Consider the following 22,036-nt stretch of genomic DNA (forward strand, 5'->3'; position numbering starts at 1 on the left):
GTAGCTCGATTGCGAGAAATCAAGTTCGGTTCAATTTCAGCCGAGCTAAGGTGTTTACATGCCATTTAGAACTTCGATTTCAGATGAGCAACGGCAGAAATTTGATTTTCTCTATGTGCATGTAAACGCACTGAATGGGTAAGGTCATGTTTTTTTTCACACATTCCAACACAGTTCTAAAACTGCTTTTTACAACATCTTCATTTAGCTGGTATTTTTTTTCAAGTACAATCATGTTATACAACTTGTGCTGAATACAAAAAAGTCATATGACTGAAAAAGATTTGTTGAAATTGACAAAATCAGAGCATACGACAATCATTAGAGTGCCAGAAAATACTCTCAGACCCCAGAAGGTTAAATAGTCTCACTACTGTACCCATAGCTTAGCTAAATATATTTCTTATGCAATTATTTGACACATAAATGATCGCCATACTTTATCTAAAACACAGGTAATAAAGTTGTCCTGTTCTATAATTTGACCTTTGAACAGGTATCAAACTGGAGCCGTGCTTTATATCTGCTCTGTATTTACCAGAGTTTTGAGATTTTTAGGGAGCGTTACTGTACATATTTACTCTTCCACACGTTACTTCACTACCTGTAACTTGGGTGATGCTGTACAGAGTTTTTACCAAGCAATTTATTGGGTTTCCCCCCCCCCAACATATGATTATGCAATAAGCTTTTATTAAATTCATTGTGAGAAGCGTATATGGAATACCTCTGGTATCGCTGCTAAGCCCGATCTTACTATTGGTTTTTGTTTGTTTCCTTGTTTCCCCTCAAGCTTTTATTCCTATTTCCTTAAAAAGCAAAAGCAGGAGTTTCAGTAAGAAGAACAAGCTGAAAGAAAAACCAACACAGACTATGAGATGAACAAATTCAAACCTTATTATGGTGTAAATATTCATAAATCTGCCAAACCAAATCAAGCTGAATTCCTTTTCTCCCCCTTCAAATTTTAATCACAAGGGTACGCGGCTGTATACTGTGATGTTCATGGGCAATATTAGTCGCGGTGATAAGGCTCAGTGCATTTTTACTGCATTTTCTTACTTCTAGTGATGGTCCAAGTCTCGAATTTGTATCCCAAACTTAAACCAGGGATATGTAAAGGATTTTGCCACAGATTAGTCCTTTCCCCTTTAGCTTCATATTTGTTTTGCCTTAAACATACAATAATGATAACTTTACTTTAGCATGAAAGTCGAAGGGTCGACTGTATTTACCTTGTGACTACGGAGCACAAGGGCAACATAAAAAGGACGAAAAAAGCGCCAACAGATCATGAACAAAGTTGTGTCAACAATTAGGAATTGTGTGCAGAGTCGGGACTGAAGGTCAACGAGACAAAACAGCAACACGTTTATAAGGAAGTGTCGATTCACAAAGGGTCAATTCCATGAGAAGTCGACCAAATTCCAGAATCTTCCACACCTTTTCGTTCTGGATTTTCTTCATTTTACCAATAAATGCTCCTTCATCTACCAAATGAAGGAATTTGAAGGGGCCCCCAAAATGGCAGCCATGAAATTTGACACCATGTTCAGATTTAAAGTGCATATTCTGGACCAATTTCATGTATTTTTTATATGAAAGTCTATCCCTTTACACACTCATCCAGAAGGGTAATTTTGCACAAGGCCGTCTGTCTACAGCAGAAAAAAATAAAATAACAAAACACGTCTGGAAAAATCCCAAGGGAGCCTGGAGCCAGATTCGTGACGTTACCTGCGGAAGCGCCAGCAGGCTGCGCGAGCTTTGCACGGTTTCAGTGCACAGCCTGTGTAGACCAAGCGCTCCCATTTCTCTCTCATTGTCCGGTCTTTTGGGAAACGATGAGTGCTAATCCCATCAAGATTGGTGTTGCTACACCCTCCTACGATACATCTGTTACCCATTTTAATAATTACGCGATAACGTTGAAGAAATTTGCAGAAAACCACCAGGTCGTTTTCTCATAAACAAACCAGCGCTGACATAGGATTCAGAGGGAGGCGTCCCGCACGCGACGTCACGAAAATCAATGTTTGCCGGGAAATCCAAATGCAAAGTTTTTTCAGAGGCGGACCAATTCGCCTCAAACGGCTTGATTTCAACTGAATTTTTCTGGTATTGCGCAAGGTAAAAAAATTGCAGAGAATGCAGAATGTTACAGATATTTGACCAAAGTTTAATATAAAATAGGAGAATTACATTGATCTTGCTCCTGAATTTACCCGTGAGATGCACTTTAATGTAGAATTAAAAAAAAAAAAAACAAAAAACATGAATGTTTCGATGGCTCTATACTAATAGTAACAGGTCGAGCTCACAATAACACCAAAATATTATGGAAGTCTGAATATTAAAGAACCCACACAAGGAGCGAAACAGCTTGGGACCACCCTTCATCACGGACATGTTTGGAAGCCCAACAATTAACTGCAAGCACCCAATATTTTTGCCAATGAGACAGCCTGACATTTTGTTCTTGAATTACAGCCCCTCCAAATTGGAAAGAAAAGTGATTTAGGGTGATATTTAAGGGGCCAGAACTCAACGTAGGCATCAAATATTGAACATTTTAATTGTGAGGAATATATTGTGGCTTCTCACTGCATGCCATGATTATTGTCCCCCTTATAATGATTAGTAAAAAGAGTTAAAAAAAAAAAATATCCACCTTTTGGTGAAGTTGCTTCATCTCACACTGGGGGAAAAAAAAAAACCCTGAAAAATGTATTCAGAGAAAAACAAAATCCGTCACCAAGAACACAACGTAAATATACTACCGTTCAAAAGTTTGGGGTCACTTTGAAATGTCCTTATTTTTGAAAGAAAAGCACTGTTCTTTTCAATGAAGATCACTTTAAACTAATCAGAAATCCACTCTATACATTGCTAATGTGGTAAATGACTATTCTAGCTGCAAACGTCTGGTTTTTGGTGCAATATCTCCATAGGTGTATAGAGGCCCATTTCCAGCAACTCTCACTCCAGTGTTCTAATGGTACAATGTGTTTGCTCATTGCCTCAGAAGGCTAATGGATGATTAGAAAACCCTTGTACAATCATGTTAGCACAGCTGAAAACAGTTGAGCTCTTTAGAGAAGCTATAAAACTGACCTTCCTTTGAGCAGATTGAGTTTCTGGAGCATCACATTTGTGGGGTCGATTAAATGCTCAAAATGGCCAGAAAAATGTCTTGACTATATTTTCTATTCATTTTACAACTTATGGTGGGAAATAAGTGTGACTTTTCATGGAAAACACAAAATTGTCTGGGTGACCCCAAACTTTTGAACAGTAGTGTAAATGAAGCACATTTCCATTTAAATTGTACAGTTTTTTTTTTTTTTTGAGTTGATTGGAGTGTGTAGGAACTTTCAAGCTGTAATCCATGACTTCCTGATTAACTGCGGAACAAATATGAGGTGACACAAAGGCCAAATTCCCTCAACGCCAACATGGGAAAGATAAGAGACACACAAACCAAATGAAGGAGAAGTGTGTTGACCTTCATAAGTCAGGGAATGGTTATAAAAAATAGCTCCTCGCCTGGAAATGTCCATTTCCAGTGTCCTGTGAGGACAAAAATAAAAAGTGGACACCAGCTGAAACTGTTACACACTCGCCTGGAAGACGAGCCAAGTTTATTTTGCCCCATGTACAGTGAGGAGGAGAGTAAGAGAGGCAAAAATATCCCGTAGCATCACTGTTGGTGAATTCCAAGAAAAAGTTAAATCTTGGGGTTTCCGAGTCTCCAAAACCACCATCAGACTCCACCTCCATGCCAACAGATTATTTAGAAGGTTCCAGCAAAAAGCCTCTTCTGTCAGTTAACCACAAACATAAGTACCTGAAGTTTGTGAAACGCTACTACAACTTTGGAACCGTGTTCTATGGTCTGATGGAACAAAACAAAAAAAAGGAGGGTTTCTTTTTCCCCAGCAAACACTCTCAGTGGGTTTGGTGTAAAAAAAAAAAAAAGGATGGGTATGAAAAGAACCCAATCCCAACTGTAAAATATGGTGGAGTTTCTGTGATGTTTTGGGGCCGTTTTTCCTCCAAAGACCGGGTTTTCTGGTTCCACTGACAAAGAACTGGCTCTGGGGCCAGAAAAACTGGTTCCAGGCTAGCACCAACTCTCTGCTGGGCCAGAGGAAAGAACCGCTTACGTCAGCGGGGGGGCGGAGTTGTTAAGACCAACAACAATAACAAGACCGCGAAAGATCGCCATTTTTAAGCGACGAGAAGCAGCAGCTGTACAAACGCGAAGTCATCCATTATTATTATTGCTGCTGCTTCTTCTGTATTGTTTTTGCTTCGATATTCGCGCCAAGGTTTATGCAAACGTAGCGACGTAACTGACGTATACAGCGACGTAATGACGTATACAGCGACGTAACTGACGTGTCTTCCGTTAGCACCGCGAGCGATGGAAAAGCAAACTGGTTCTCAGCTGGCTCGCGAGTTGAACGAGTTGTGAACCAGCACTGGCCCCGAACCAGGCCTGGAACTGATTTGGTGGAAAAGGGGTATCTGTAAAGAGGAACGGGCTCAGACGCCCTGCTCTGTATCTCCAACCTTATAAAATGTTACGGAGAGGCTCGATGCGGTTTTACTGCCAAAGGAGGCTGTACAAAGTATTAAAGGAAAACTCCGGGGTGAAATGCTTTTTAGGTCTATTTTCGCATTATTGGGAGTGCATACGTTGGGTTGCTATCACAATCACGTCAATCGGATGTGTTTTGAGAAAATTAGTTTGTGATTTCAACTGGAAAGCGCTAACACGGCAGTGCGCGGGGTGTGTCTTTTTGCCGATACAAAAGGATAGTTTTAAAACCATTGCAAAGCTCAAAACAACATGACCGTTCTGTAGAAGTGAGTTTAGGGTTCCTACGAGCAAAACAAGTTGTCCCTGGCTCTGCATGTGCACGGACAGAGTGTGTTAGAAGAGTAAATAAAAATCCAGCGACCTTACCTGAAGTCGGTCTTCCTCAGACGCCATCTTGAGTGAACAGTCTGTAAAAGTCGAGTGCCGAGTGCAGAGCCCATGGTGCATTTCCAGCGGGATGGGCTCTGCACTTGGCACTCGACTTTTACAGACTGTCCACTCAAGATGGCGTCTTTCCAGTTGAAATCACAAAAAACTAATTTTCTCAAAACACATCCGATTGACGTGATCGTGATAGCAACCCAACGTATGCACTCCCAATAATGCGAAAATAGACCTAAAAAGCATTTCACCCCGGAGTTTTCCTTTAAATGCGGGGGGGAATAATAGTGGCACAAGTGTTTTGTTGTTTTTCTCAGAATTTATTTCTTGGATTTTTCTCATTTTTTCAACCAGAGATGAAGCGGCTTCACCAAAAGGTTGATTTTTTTTCCGAACCCTTTTTACTGAGCTTTACAAGGGGTGCCAATAATTATGCAGGGCTCTACATTAACTTTTGAAACCACTTGACCTGTCGGGCAAGTTGAAAGGAAATTTACTTGTCCGAATGTGAAGTTGACTTGTCCGAAGAAATATTTGAGAAAAAAAAAAAAACACAAACTATTTGTAACCCAACAATCTTTATTGCATTTGCATCACACCGCTTGTGGCTTGTACTCTTGCCATGAGACACTAGAATGTCTCGTCTATAGAGATCTTGCAGTCACGTGACCGGAAAGTACACAACCCCCATCTTGTCGGTCAAAAACGCCGCTGAATACTGCTGCCCTCGTGTACAGAATGGATCAATTTCAACCGACGGACTACACGGCTCATTTTTCTAATGAACAGATAACTAGATACATGTCTAAAATAAACGATCTACAGATTTGTGACCCTTATGGCTTTCCGGACGCAGTTTTCACGACCGGATTTTGAACTGCCAGCGGAATACCCGGACGTGTATGATTACCTCATCAACTTTCCCTCGCTGTTCAGTGGTGAAGCACTGCGTGCTTATAAATCTCTGCACAGTTTTCTTTACAGAAATTCAGGATTTGTCAGTGACTCAGATGTGGAATCTTGTAAACAAGAAAATAACAATCCTCATTGGATGGGTAAGTCACCTTAAGTATTGAGTATAGCACTGACCAGCCGATTATAGAATAGAATAAGGTAATTCCAAATCATCCGTCTTGTTTACATGGATCTGGCGTTGGAGAGGTAGAGGCTTGGCAGTGGAGGTTTGAGTAGCTGTTTTCTGAGCTTAGTCAACAGGCCGGCTCTGCCTGCAGCCTCGCTTTTGCTTCTGCTCCCGGCGCCGCCTCCTTCGCTTTGCTTCCGATAACAATCCACGGAGACCCCGCTGGTCTCGCCCGGAATGTTATTTATTTATTTTTTTTCTCGTCCGGAATGTTGTGCATGCGATGGAAATCGCTACAAACCGTCATTTTCTGCTGGAAACCAATGTCCAGTAAGTCCATACGGTTGTAGTGGATATTGAAGTCCGGTACAGACAAACAACACGCAAAAATACACACAAAAAACATAAAAAACGTGCACAGGTAGGGAGAGCTTGTAGCCACAGCCGTTGTAGTAGAACTGTATATAGTAGGGTTTTCCAGAAGAAAAGGTAGAAGTAAAAGCAGAAGTAGAACCAGAAGTAGAAGTAGAAGGCGGAATATGGCGTTTGACCTACAAGATGGCGTCTGTCACAATCTGGATCGGCTGTGACGTCACATGCAAGTGCTCCATATGAAGCTGTACCTTTAAACATGCTGCTCGAGACATCAGCATCAGTAGGATGCGATATGCACAGAGAACATTGCATTCCATCTCCGGTGTCTTGGACCCATTCGAATTCATCCTTCCAAGAACTGAGAAATTTCCGCTCTCTCTTGCATTCATAGTTCTGCTGTGATTGTTTCCTCTTTTTTTCAGCACCAGATGCCTCGGATTCACTAGACTTCTTTGTGAAGCCGAACTTCAGGAGGGACGTTTTCTAAATGTCTAAATTTTTATAATGAACACCATTAACAACAATTCAAAGATTTGGAAATTACCACACACTCAACGTAAATATACAGTTGAATAATGATCCCGCCAACAGAAATGTCAACAAATCCACGTGTATGACATGATTAAAACCAATCCTAAACGACCGTTTACTTTTCAGCTCAAATACACGAAGCGGTACTGGCTGGTTTCGCAAGTGGAATATTCAGTCCCGCCAGTATTTCGCGGGCCTTTTTTGTGACTGTTGTGGGCTAAAATGTCCGATGTTGCGTGGGTTTTTACAAAAAATTGCGATAAGAGTTGTGGTGTAAAGCCCTGCACTCCCGCGGGAGTCCCACGGGACCCGACGCAAAGCAGTGCGGCGCAGGACAAATTCTGAAAGCTCATTGCAGGCGCGGGCAGGAGGGGGAGTGCACAATGCGGGAGCGGGCGGGAGAGATGATAAGCTGCAGTCCCGCTAACTAAAAACGTGTTTAAAATAAAATTTATAAATTATTAATTTATGTCTATCATATATAATTTGTGCTGGATATTTTATTTGGCATTAATAAAAACATTTTAAGATGCCTAAATTTGCGGATGTGGTCTAATCTCGCGTACGTTTCCGATTCCTTTCCACTCTTCCATGTTTGAGATCTCCGATCATGGCAGAAGAGCAGAGCTCCTCTAGTGAAGCTCACAGTGCTTCAGAAGTAAGTGCTGCTTTAAAAAGAGGTACATTTACCGTTAAAAAGTCAAGAGTCCTGAAATCAGACATTTGGAAGTCGTTCTCACTCGTGTACGACGCGGATGGAAATCAGCTGCCCTTTGCTTGTTGTGATAAGTGCCAAAAGGTTCTGACATACAACGGCCATAAATCAGGTACATCAGGCCTGAATCGCCATGTATGTACTGTGTTAATAGGACAACAATTGTTGGAGTTCAGAGGGAACAACGCAAAAGTGACAGATGCGTTGAAGGCAAAGACCGTGGAGAAATGTGTTGATTTTGTTGCTGCGGACCTCCGCCCGTATGACAGCATCGCTGGTCGGGGATTAGTTCAGTTAGCCCAACACTTAGTTGACACGGCAGCCACAATAGGCAAATTCGATGTGTGAGATATTCTGCCCCATCCAACAACTGTGTCACGTCATGTAGATGATAGGGCACTCAAATTTAGAAGAGCTGTTGTTGATGACATGAACAATTACAAGAACTTTCATGAGAAATAACGCGAACGTCTGCATCATGCGGGATTTGCAGGTGGGAGCGGGACAAAATATGGCAGGCGCGGGTGGGAGCGGGACTGAAAATCATAATTCTTTGCAGGAGCGGGACTGAAAATTCTGTCCCGCGCAGACCTCTATTGCGGTGTTTTTTAGGTTTTTGTTGCGATTACATTGCGGGAGGAAGTGAAAGTTGCGAGAAATTGTTGCGATTTTCTCTTTTTGTGATTAAAATTGAGTGATATGTTAAATATTAAGTTATTACTGAAAAACTATTGATTAAAAAAACAGACACTGAGCAATGTTCCTATAAACAACTTTACCAATATAAAAGATGACCAGGACTACAAAAATGCAGAAAAATAGGCTTTACTTATCCAAATGCACCTGTTGGTTCAAAAGTTAAAGTGCAGAGAACCTCACAGCACAACATGAAGTTACCTTAAAATATAATATAAATGCCTCAGCTTTCATGTAAGAAAAAAAACTATTAATACTAGTACTGTGTGCAGGCAGTCTCTCCTGAAGACTAAATTAAACAATAATTATAAACTAATAAAATAAATGGCTCAGGCTTCATAGAAGGAAAAAAAAAACAATTTGAACAGAATCTCACAGTATGATGCTGAAGCTGCCTAAACAATGGAAAATAAAATACCATTTTGGCAAAAATGTTGGCACCCATTCATTTCTTGTATTAAGTAAAAAATAAAGTGCACACAGTCCTTCACTGTAAACATAACACACTTTCAGTAACAGAATTTAAGCTTATATAAACCTTGACTCGCACATGCTCTTGAATGTATACACGGAAGTAAGGCGGAAGGTAGTTTGTTGACGTCACCTCAAGACGACGCCTACGACTGGTCAAATGTGCGGGAAAGTTGCGGTGATTGGATATAATTGTGACCCCCGCTTTCATGCAGAACGCCGGGGTACTGCTTTTCGCGATCTTTTGCAATTGTTTTGGTCGGTAAGTGTGAAACGTTTGACTTGCACATGCTGCTTTACACGGAAGTAAGGCGGAAGGTAGTTTGTCGACGTTACCTCAAGACGACGCCTACGATTGGTCAAATGTGCGGGAAAGTTGCGGTGATTGGATATAATTGCAACACCGCCCTGAATTCGCCGGGATTGGTTGAATTTGCATTGATGTTGCAAATCGCAACATCACGAAATCCTGGAGGGTCTGAATATTGTGCATATCGCCCTTTCCGAATAGAAACATCCGGCGATTCATCAAAACAATATGTCGAGTGAGATGCTTCGGAAATCATGTGAATAAACTGATAAATTTGATATGTAACCCGAATATCGGCGTATTTTGGCACTTGTCCGATCGGACAAGTAACTGAGATGATGAACTTGTCCCACATAAAGTATCACTTGTCCCGGACGAGCGTTAATGTCGAGCCCTGTAACTCAGAACATGCTTCTTGCAGAAGGGTTTTGCACGGCGTGTTCTATGACTGAAGTTAACCCTTCCCTTCCCTTGTGACTGTTTAAACCCTCCATGCTGCATTCTTTCTCAAATTACAGTCCAAAAAATAAAAAATCAGGAACTGAATGCTGCGTTCTGATTGGTTGAGATGTTGATGAATATTCATTCGAGTTTAAAACGTATTCATTTCAAGAGAGAAAGAAAGCAAAGCTGGTGAGGGAGCGAGTGTTTACAGCTGCGATAACACAAGGAAGAACAGGAACTAACTAGTCTTGGATGTTCCACATCAATAAACATGAAATGTACATTTTCTTTTCAGTACAAAAAAAAAGTAAACGTTAGCAAATTTCTATGGTGTAAGAGGAATACAACACTTCTGGACATCCTGTTACAGGAAAAACAATGAATCAACTCTGTGGTGGTAAGAGTGACAATAAATATGTTATTTGCCAGCTGGGAGGTCCGTATGGTGAAATACCGTGACCGAGGTCTTGAAAGTACTGAGCGAGGCCCTCTGGGCCGAGGTCAGCATTCAAGGCCGAGGTCACGGTATTTCACCATACGGACCGACCTTAAGCTAGTAAATAATATATTTATTTTTTTCTTTACCAAATTCTAACAGAAAACGAGAGCGCCCGAAAGGGAAAACCGAGCCAAGATGCCATTTTGAATCCTCATTCACGGCTGTAATGCAAATGGCTTCCTCCTCGGTATACAAGTGCACTTCCATGGCAGGAAAAAAACTACATTTTGCCACCTATGTAGTCCCCTATTTATACAAATAGGAGTCATTCAGGATTCAGCCATGTTTTTGCTCGGCGTTAGCAAGTTACAGGTTTTTAGCTTTCTCCTGAAATGTTTTCTTTTATTTCTTCTTCCTCAGGGTAGTAAAACTCTCTTTCGCTGTGAACACTGTCATTATCGCTATCCATGCTGTAAAATTAATGCTATTCTCCTGAGAAATGCTGGCAAAAATCTTATAAATAAATCTTGGAAAAAAAAATAAATAAATGTTGACAAAAAAATCTACTATGTTTGTTGTTGTGAACGAGCGAGTCGCCAGAGGTCCGTAACCGGGGCCCGTACCGCAGGATACGGACCCGCTCGCCAGCCAATCAGAGTGCAGGATTTTGACCATGAAAAAAATAAAATACTTTATCCCACCACCCTGTGACTGATTATTTTCCTGTAACAGCATGCACACACAGTGTTTTATTCCTGACGACAAGGTTGTAATGGTGATCAGCTCAAGACCCAGCGGTGAGAAACCACAGTGAAATTATTCAGATCTTAAAAACTGGATTACTAACTACTTATTAACCTCGCTTGCTTGGTCGTTACGGGAAAATATCAGACAGAGGTCTGATATTTTCCTGTAAAGACCAAGCAAGCAAGGTTAATAAAGGGTTTATAAAATATTTTTTGTGTTTCTAAGATGAAAATAGACTGTCGTCATAACGAAGCGTGACGCTGCTTTCAGTCACGTCATATCTGCAATGTACTTGAGTCACGCATGCGGAATAAACGCCCAACGGTGTCGAAATTTATTTCTCCACTCGAGCAATACATAACAAATGTTCTGTGAAAGTAAAAAATATGATCTATACTGTGTTTCTTTTGTTTTCAACAAAACGATGCTAGATAAAATCAACAGCTGTTTTCACTGAAAGCCGCCGCTGCCTAGGAAAGAAAGTCCGTAATCTCCCGCGGGCATTAGGGGGAAAATTCTGCCTGCCAAGGAACCAATCAGATCGCACGATTTTACCGGAAGTAGCTCGTGCCATATAATAATAATAATAATAGTAAACTGCAACTAAAAAATTCAGAAAGAAACTAATATTTGCATATCATGGGTAAATTCAGGAGCAAGATCAATGTAATTCTATTTTATATTAAACTTTGGTCAAATATCGGTCACATTTTGTGCATTTTTTTTAACCTAAATTCAGTTGAAATCAAGCCATTTGAGGCGAATTGATCCGCCTCTGAAAAAATTTTGCATTTGAATTTCCCGGCAAACACTGATTTTCGTGACATCGCGTGCAGGACGCCTCCCTCTGAATCCTACGTCAGCACTGGTTTGTTTATGAGAAAACGACCTGGTGGTTTTCTGCAAATTTCTTCAACGTTATCGCGTAATTATTAAAATGGTTAACAGATGTATCGTCGGAGGGTGTAGCAACACCAATCTTGATGGGATTAGCACTCATCGTTTTCCAAAAGACCGGACAATGAGAGAGAAATGGGAGCGCTTGGTCTACACAGGCTGTGCACTGAAACCGTGCAAAGCTCTCTCAGCCTGCTGGCGCTTCCGCAGATAACGTCACGAATCTGGCTCCAGACTCCCTTGGGATTTTTCCAGACACGTTTTGTTATTTTATTTTTTTCTGCTGTAGACAGATGGCCTTGTGCAAAATTATAGCCTGGGCCCGCCCATCCTAAGCGTGACGCAACACGAGGGCCTGTTGCGAGCTTAGTCTGGCCAGGCAAGCTATCTACAGCTCTTCCAAGCTCCCGAAAAATCGGGAACCAATCAACTTTGAGCATCTCCAACGGCCCTGGGTAGAGGCGTGTTCAAGGCACTGACGTAGTAGAACTGCGACCGGAAGCCATAGGTTGTTTACAGAATCTATGCCGGAAGCGCTTCATTCATGCTTTCGCATCTATTACGCATAGATGCTGTATTGAAAGCATTCAATGGGAAGTTCTCATTGAAAACGGAGCAAAGAGCAGCCCTGGAGGTATTTATTGAAAGGAAGGACGTTTTCGCCTTGCTCCCGACCGGCTTCGGTAAGAGTTTAATCTACCAGTTAGCCCCATCGCGTCGCATACGTCAGAGGAAAGCGTGATGTGACTGGTTTAAGCTTCGTCACAGCCTTTTCTGGCTTCGACCAGTAGCAAACTGAGGCATTTCAGGGAGGCGGGTCAACCACGGGCTCTGGGAAACGGTTGGGCTTAATATCTTGGCCAGACCAATAGCTCGTAGAGCTTTGTCGCGTTAGCCAGGCTAGCAAAATTACCCTTCTGGATGAGTGTGTAAAGGGACATACTTTCATATAAAAAAAAAAAAACGAAATTGGTCCAGAATATGCACTTTAATATCAGCACATATACACAACATAAATTTCTATTACATTTCCTAAAAATCTCTGTTCGTGTAGAAGTCGAGTTTCAGTTCTGACTAAATTCCGGAAACAAAAGCAGAAAGTAAGTGTGTGTGTGTGTGTGTTGGGGGGTTTAAAATCTAAAGGTCAAATCTGAACCAGCAAAAAAAAAAAAATGTCCACGCTATCAAGTTTTCCAGACTTCAAATGTGCAAAATAAATATACAAACTTTTAATTCCGTTAAAAAGAAGCTTTATGCTAAAAACACTATGTTAAAGCTCTACTTCCTCCTGTCGCCTGACGGTGCGTACATCTCGCTTTGTGTTCAGCGCGCTTCCATCTCCATCCAGATGCTTATACATTTCGCAAACTTCCTGCCTTGTGTTCTTTCCTAACCATGAAATGCAGCTGAACATAAAACATAATTACAGAATCTATCGACTGGATCTGCAGAAATATCAGTAAGCCTCTTTTCATCACTGGTTTTGTTCTGTTTTTTTTTTAAATAAAAACGCCTCAACAAACCTCCATGGCGAACAACATCCACAAGATGAAGGTGACTGATCATGAAATGGAGGGAAAAAAATATCCAAGCGCTGAAATTTTTCACCAAATAAATACATCTGGATATTTACTAGAATTACGCAAAGAGATTTCCATCCCCTAATCCAGCTGTTGCTCTGCTGATGTGTGCAAAACTTCCTCTCCCACGTGACAAAAAATATTTATGCAGAAGTTTTTCAGTTAAAAACGTTTCCACTGTCGCTCCATCAGCAGGCACAGTAAACGCCCAGAGGTGAAGATCGTATCCCTTTCATCTGTGAGCAGAATGCGACGGTACATTTCAGCATGTTAGTTACCGTTATGTGAAGTCGAATAAACACGTGACGTCACATCATGTGAACAATTTACCTTGAAAAAAAAAAAAAAGTGTAGGTGTGTGAGGGAGAAATAAAGCACGAGATGAGAAAACAACTCATTCGGGGAAGCCAAAGATTAGAGAGGCAGCTTTGGGACCAAAAGGTCACCGGTTCAATTCCCTGAAGTGCCCCTGAGCAAGGCACCTAACCCCCAACTTCCTGCTGTTCTGGATATGCAAATGGGTTAAAGGTAGAGAAAGAATTTCACAAGTCCATGTGACGAATAAAGGCTTAAAATTTCCCGAACTATTCCCACACACACTACAGCTGGAAAAAAAATAACGTGCAAATTTACACGCTAGGTTTGGATGACTTTTCTGAAAGGGGTATTACCGTGGACGAGCGCTGAAGAAGAGACCTCCTCGGGCTGAAGATCACGTGATCTGAAATGGGTAAACACAAATCCAAAATGGCGGTCGCTAACAGCTCTACTGGTGCAGCCAGTGATACAATTTGGACAAAAAAAAAAAAACCTGGATAAAAAGACAAGTGTCCACAATCACTCTCACAGTTCATCTTCCACAGTGCGGTAAACGAACGATTCAATGCTACAGCGCACACAACTACCAAACAATGCAAATTCATTTATAAATTTAATAATTTCTTCCCTCCTGAAGTCTTTTATCACTCGGAAAGAATGAAATGATAGTCGTCTAACGGTTCAGTTGAACGGGTATTGCAGCCATAAGCTACGTAGTGATGTAGCGTCTCAGCTGGACCTCAGACTTTGTCGCTCATGAATACAGATAATCCACGCAGGAGGCGTTTATTTATTTACCCGTTTCAACACCACATGACCACAGCACTCCGATAGAGCCGAGGTCTATAATCAAAGAAAGAAAGAAAGAACAGAAATAAATAAACAAAGCATAGAAAGAAAGAATGAAAATAAGAAAGAAAGGACAGAAATAAAGAAAGGACAGAAATAAACATAAGAAAGAAAGAAAAAGAAGGACAAAAAGAAAAATAAGGACAAATAAATAAATAAATAAATAAAAGGACAGAAAGAACAAAAAAAGAAAAAAGACTAAAAGAAATAAGAAAGGGCCTTTCTTTCTTATTTCTTTTTGTCCTTCTTTCTTACTTTTTTTCTATCCTTTATTTATTTATTTGTCCTTATTTTTCTTGTTGTCCTTTTTCTTTCTTTCTTTTCTTTCTTATTTCTTTGTCCTTCCTTTCTATCCTTTTATTTGTCCTCTTATTTTTCTTTTTGTCCTTCTTTCTTTTTCTGTCCTCTCTCTATTTTCTCCCTTTTTAATTTCTTTGTCCTTTCTTTCCGTCCTTTTTCCTTTCTTATTTGTTTACTTCTGTACTTTCTTAGGACAGAAAGAAACTAAAAGAAAATAAAGAAAGGAAAGGACAGAAAGAAAGAAAGAAAGAAAGAAAGAAAGAAAGAAAGAAAGAAAGAGGGACAAAAAGAAATAAAAAAAGACAGAAATAAAAATACAAAAGAAAAGACAGAAAGAAAAAAGGACAAAAAGAAATAAATAAAAAAGAAGGAAAGAAAAGACAGAAAATAAATAAATATAAAACAAGAATAAATAAAAAGTTGCCCAAACCAGGAGATATCTGTGCGGTCAATTTGTCCCCTTCGTAATTTTTTTAAAAATTACAGGGTAAGAAGAAGAGCGTATCTTTATTAACAGTGTAATACGCAGCGTGATACGCAGGTGATTATAGACCAGAGCGTCAGCAGCTCACACAGCCGAACCATGAGAAACCGGACTCGTTTATAATTAGCCAAGCTGCTCTTCATGAGAACAATTTGATCTTCAAAACAAAATCAGAATCAATATCCAATTAAAACTCAGGGAGAAGCAGCGATTTCTGTGAATTGTGGACGGACAGATGGACGCTGCGTGATGGCAACAGCTCATCAGCCGACGGCCGGTGAGCTTTAGATAGATAGATAGATAGATAGATAGATAGATAGATAGATAGATAGATAGATAGATAGATAGATAGATAGATAGATAGATAGATAGATGTGGGCTGATTCTGATTGGTCGAGAGATTCAGACTATTTCTCGATAACCATCTCAAGCGACTCGGCAAAATGGCGGCCGATCACTTCGTCACTGTAAGCGAGGAAGAATTACAAATGATGAGAGAAATTGCTGTTCCGAAAAGCACTAAAGATGCTACGAACTTTGGTCTAAAACTATTCAAAGGTAAAGCGGAGTCGGGATTTATTTTATTCATTTCAAAACAAAGTATTTTATGTGACTCGGTGTAGATAAGCGTGACAAGCCTGCACCGCATTGTTATTACATTTACATGCTGATTTTGAAGTTTGAATTTTTTTTAAAATAAATAACCACCTGTGTATTTATACTAAAACAATTATCTACCTCAGGCTCAGTGAATAATAACCTCGACTTTAGAACAGTTATTATTCACCAATATTCACCTGACCTTTGGTAAATAATTGTTAATAGAAAAACCACAATTACAAATTAACTGGTATCAAATCCAATGATAAAAGTGCAACAGTTTTCCAACAAGTTGACCCCCCCTTTTTTTTTTTAACAGTACAGCCAATTCCCTACAGGTGTGGGGCAATAATCCCCCAGTAGAAGAGTCCAACTTTTAATTTCTGTTTTGTTTTATTGTTACAGTTATCACACATTCCCACTGACTCTTGAGCAACCTGTAATAATGGCAGACATGATGGTGAGAAACTCCAGGCATTTACAATGTAGTGGGGGCCGATGCCACCCCACAGGGCCGAATACCACCCCACAGGGCCGGGCCGAATACCACCCTACAGGGCAGGGCCGAATACCACCCCACAGGGCCGAATGCCACCCCACAGGGCCTACTTTCCTACCCTTTGCATCCTTTTAAAAATAAATAAATAAATCCCCCCCCGCTGTTTGAAATGCAAGTGGCTTCAGATGCAAAAGGACATATGTTCATACATTATGCGGTGCAGGGAACTAACCCACTCATCCAACATCAGCATTCCAAACATGTCTTAGTGATCGTGTGGTTAATTACTGTACGAAACATTTTAAAATTAAGTATAAATTAAGATTAAAATGGATTCCATTATCTCAAATCTAAGATTCAGAAATATAAAGGTTGAAAACATTTAGTTTGGGTCTAAAAGTGCCACGACTATCTGATGGATTTATGGATTTTCTTAAAAATGACTGACCTGAGAGAGAGAGAGAATTTCAGTAAATATTTTTAACACTAAAAAATATCTGCATGGAAATGCACAGCACAGCCATGCTACTGGACAAGAAACCTCACTGAAAATAATCAAACTCGGTCCTGTATGTGTTTAAAGGCTTGGGGATTTTTTTTATTTTTTGAGATTGACCAATGCATTTGTGAAACACCCCACTGCACACAATTTCTTATGCAAAGGCTGAAAATGCATCACTTCATCACGTGCATAACAAAACTCACTTGCAACACACACGCATGCATGCATACATGCACGTGCATTTGCAACATGCTGATGAGTCTGATTGGATTGTGGTGATCCGCGCACGCGAGGAGGGGAAATAAAACAAATCAAAAGAAATCAAATTAAGTGAAATCGATGTAACCGCGCAGAGAGAGAGAGAGAGAGAGAGAGAGAGAGGGAGCAGAACCGTGCGGCGCGCAGCGCTTTAGTTTCCATCAGGAGACAAAATGGTAGCCTTTAAAATGATTTTGCATCAGGGGTGTGTGTGTGGGTTTAAAGAAAAAAAGTGCATAAAATGAGGAATGAACAGAAGAAAAGGCAGAAATAAAATGAACGAAAGGACGCTGGAGAGCCGCACTGCTCCTTCACTGGGGCTGCAAACTCAACACAATCCGAAAATAAAAAACACAAATCCTAATGCGAAACGCAATCAGAATTAATCGTGATTTCTTTAATTTCTCAAGAATTTGACCGCAAGGGGGCGCTAATTTTGCAACAGAAAACGAAAACGACATTCAGGAGTGTTTTTAAAAAAGCAAACGGAGAATAAAACGCGCTGCGGTTCCGCCGGGAAGCATCCGGCACGCGCTCGAACGGAGGCGCGTGCAGCAAATCACAATCATCGATTACTGATCCGAGTGCGCGCGCGCCGCTTTAATCGCCGAATAAAAGCACAATTCAGTGAAGGAGGGAAAAATTTCACCAAATATGGCCGCTGCTGCTCTTCAGGGGGTTTTCTGTTTCTCCCCCCCTCACCATCATGGCTTTGCTTTTTTCCCTCCTCTTTCCTTTTTTTTTTTGCATTCCAGAAAATAATTAAATAAATAAATTTCACCAACTTATAATCGTCGATTAAAGGCGCGAGGGGGAGGGGGGGAGAAAGAAAGAAAAACATGGCTACATTGTATCAGGAGAGAATTCTTGAGAAAGTTCATTTTAGGAAGAAAAACAGAAGAAGCGCTTCCTCACTCGCTTTAAATTTCCAGCCGAGAGGAGAAGGAGAGAGGGAAGGAGGGAGAGAAGGAGAGAGAAGTTGCTCTTACCGGAGAAAAGCATCAGTTTCCCACAAATCCGGCTGCGCAGAGCTGAGCTGGGAGTGAAGCGCGCGCGGCCTGCACGAGAAAGAAAAAAAATTCTAAAATGATTTCTAATTTGGAAAAAAATAGAGAAAAAAAAACAGCAAAGCGGCACGCGCCGCCTCCGTTACCTCCCTTAAAAAAAAAAACCCGATGCGGGTCAAACAGAATAATTCTCCCCCCTTTCCCTTTCCAGGGCAGTGCAGAAGGATCCTCCCTCCTCCCCCCGGGTGACGGAAGCACAATTTTTTTTTTTTTCCAATGCGAGAAATTTTTCAAAATGAATCTACCGTTTTCTCCCCCGCCTCCCTCCTTTTTGCGCTTTGCTTGCTTTTCTCGGAGTGCGCATGCGCGGAAAAATCCCCACCACCACGGGCTCCATCACCGGCTCTGGGGGGAGGAGCGGGGGGCGGGGCGGAGAAGGGGGGAGGAGCGCACGCGCTTTTACTCGGCCGCCATCGGGGAAAAAAAAAAATGCAAATCATGCGATTTAAGGGCGCGCGCACTTTATCACTGTAATGAGTGGGAAAGGAGAAGCGGGCGCGCGCACTCACGCTCACACACAGAGTTATTATAATAATAATAATAATATCTGCATGGGTCATGAATAATATCCCAGGCATTGATGTATTATTATTATTATTATTATTATATATCCTCTGTATGGGTCATGAATAATATCCCAGGCATTGATGTATTATTATTATTATTATTATTATTATTATTATTATTATATATCCTCTGTATGGGTCATGAATAATATCCCAGGCATTGATGTATTATTATTATTATTATTATTATTATTATTATTATTATATATCCTCTGTAAGGGTCATGAATAATATCCCAGGCATTGATGTATTATTATTATTATTATTATTATTATTATTATTATTATATATCCTCTGTAAGGGTCATGAATAATATCCCAGGCATTGATGTATTATTATTATTATTATTATTATTATTATTATTATTATTATTATATATCCTCTGTATGGGTCATGAATAATATCCCAGGCATTGATGTATTATTATTATTATTATTATTATTATTATTATTATTATATATCCTCTGTAAGGGTCATGAATAATATCCCAGGCATTGATGTATTATTATTATTATTATTATTATTATTATATATCCTCTGTAAGGGTCATGAATAATATCCCAGGCATTGATGTATTATTATTATTATTATTATTATTATTATATATCCTCTGTATGGGTCATGAATAATATCCCAGGCATTGATGTATTATTATTATTATTATTATTATTATTATATATCCTCTGTATGGGTCATGAATAATATCCCAGGCATTGATGTATTATTATTATTATTATTATTATTATTATTATTATTATATATCCTCTGTATGGGTCATGAATAATATCCCAGGCATTGATGTATTATTATTATTATTATTATTATTATTATTATTATTATTATATATCCTCTGTATGGGTCATGAATAATATCCCAGGCATTGATGTATTATTATTATTATTATTATTATTATTATTATTATTATATATCCTCTGTATGGGTCATGAATAATATCCCAGGCATTGATGTATTATTATTATTATTATTATTATTATTATTATTATATATCCTCTGTATGGGTCATGAATAATATCCCAGGCATTGATGTATTATTATTATTATTATTATTATTATTATTATTATTATATATCCTCTGTATGGGTCATGAATAATATCCCAGGCATTGATGTATTATTATTATTATTATTATTATTATTATTATTATTATTATATATCCTCTGTATGGGTCATGAATAATATCCCAGGCATTGATGTATTATTATTATTATTATTATTATTATTATTATATATCCTCTGTATGGGTCATGAATAATATCCCAGGCATTGATGTATTATTATTATTATTATTATTATTATTATTATTATTATATATCCTCTGTATGGGTCATGAATAATATCCCAGGCATTGATGTATTATTATTATTATTATTATTATTATTATTATTATTATATATCCTCTGTAAGGGTCATGAATAATATCCCAGGCATTGATGTATTATTATTATTATTATTATTATTATTATTATTATTATATATCCTCTGTAAGGGTCATGAATAATATCCCAGGCATTGATGTATTATTATTATTATTATTATTATTATTATTATTATTATTATATATCCTCTGTATGGGTCATGAATAATATCCCAGGCATTGATGTATTATTATTATTATTATTATTATTATTATTATTATTATATATCCTCTGTAAGGGTCATGAATAATATCCCAGGCATTGATGTATTATTATTATTATTATTATTATTATTATATATCCTCTGTAAGGGTCATGAATAATATCCCAGGCATTGATGTATTATTATTATTATTATTATTATTATTATATATCCTCTGTATGGGTCATGAATAATATCCCAGGCATTGATGTATTATTATTATTATTATTATTATTATTATATATCCTCTGTATGGGTCATGAATAATATCCCAGGCATTGATGTATTATTATTATTATTATTATTATTATTATTATTATTATATATCCTCTGTATGGGTCATGAATAATATCCCAGGCATTGATGTATTATTATTATTATTATTATTATTATTATTATTATTATTATATATCCTCTGTATGGGTCATGAATAATATCCCAGGCATTGATGTATTATTATTATTATTATTATTATTATTATTATTATTATATATCCTCTGTATGGGTCATGAATAATATCCCAGGCATTGATGTATTATTATTATTATTATTATTATTATTATTATTATATATCCTCTGTATGGGTCATGAATAATATCCCAGGCATTGATGTATTATTATTATTATTATTATTATTATTATTATTATTATATATCCTCTGTATGGGTCATGAATAATATCCCAGGCATTGATGTATTATTATTATTATTATTATTATTATTATTATTATTATATATCCTCTGTATGGGTCATGAATAATATCCCAGGCATTGATGTATTATTATTATTATTATTATTATTATTATTATATATCCTCTGTATGGGTCATGAATAATATCCCAGGCATTGATGTATTATTATTATTATTATTATTATTATTATTATTATTATTATATATCCTCTGTATGGGTCATGAATAATATCCCAGGCATTGATGTATTATTATTATTATTATTATTATTATTATTATTATTATTATTATATATCCTCTGTATGGGTCATGAATAATATCCCAGGCATTGATGTATTATTATTATTATTATTATTATTATTATTATTATTATTATTATATATCCTCTGTAAGGGTCATGAATAATATCCCAGGCATTGATGTATTATTATTATTATTATTATTATTATTATTATTATTATTATATATCCTCTGTAAGGGTCATGAATAATATCCCAGGCATTGATGTATTATTATTATTATTATTATTATTATTATTATATATCCTCTGTATGGGTCATGAATAATATCCCAGACATTGATGTATTATTATTATTATTATTATTATTATTATTATTATTATTATATATCCTCTGTATGGGTCATGAATAATATCCCAGGCATTGATGTATTATTATTATTATTATTATTATTATTATTATTATTATTATTATATATCCTCTGTATGGGTCATGAATAATATCCCAGACATTGATGTATTATTATTATTATTATTATTATTATTATTATTATTATATATCCTCTGTATGGGTCATGAATAATATCCCAGGCATTGATGTATTATTATTATTATTATTATTATTATTATTATTATTATTATTATTATATATCCTCTGTATGGGTCATGAATAATATCCCAGACATTGATGTATTATTATTATTATTATTATTATTATTATATATCCTCTGTATGGGTCATGAATAATATCCC

At 38.0% G+C, this 22,036-nt stretch overlaps 1 protein-coding gene across 6 annotated transcripts in view; it reads right to left on the reverse strand.

The window, feature by feature from the left end:
- znf618 (zinc finger protein 618) overlaps positions 1-18,345 on the reverse strand; it is a 117,780-nt gene extending 99,435 nt beyond the window's left edge. For 2 of the 6 annotated variants that reach the window (XM_060912299.1, XM_060912298.1), the window contains exon 1: positions 18,073-18,297. The gene's annotated coding sequence lies outside the window, so the exon portion shown is untranslated. Of the gene's footprint in view, positions 1-13,944; positions 13,995-18,072 lie in introns of all 6 variants that reach the window. The other 4 variants (XM_060912295.1, XM_060912297.1, XM_060912296.1 and 1 more) reach the window with 4 other exon arrangements.
- Between the last annotated feature and the right edge of the window lie 3,691 nt (positions 18,346-22,036).

This window comes from Neoarius graeffei, chromosome 28, assembly GCF_027579695.1.
Source record: "Neoarius graeffei isolate fNeoGra1 chromosome 28, fNeoGra1.pri, whole genome shotgun sequence".
Lineage (NCBI taxonomy): Eukaryota > Metazoa > Chordata > Actinopteri > Siluriformes > Ariidae > Neoarius > Neoarius graeffei.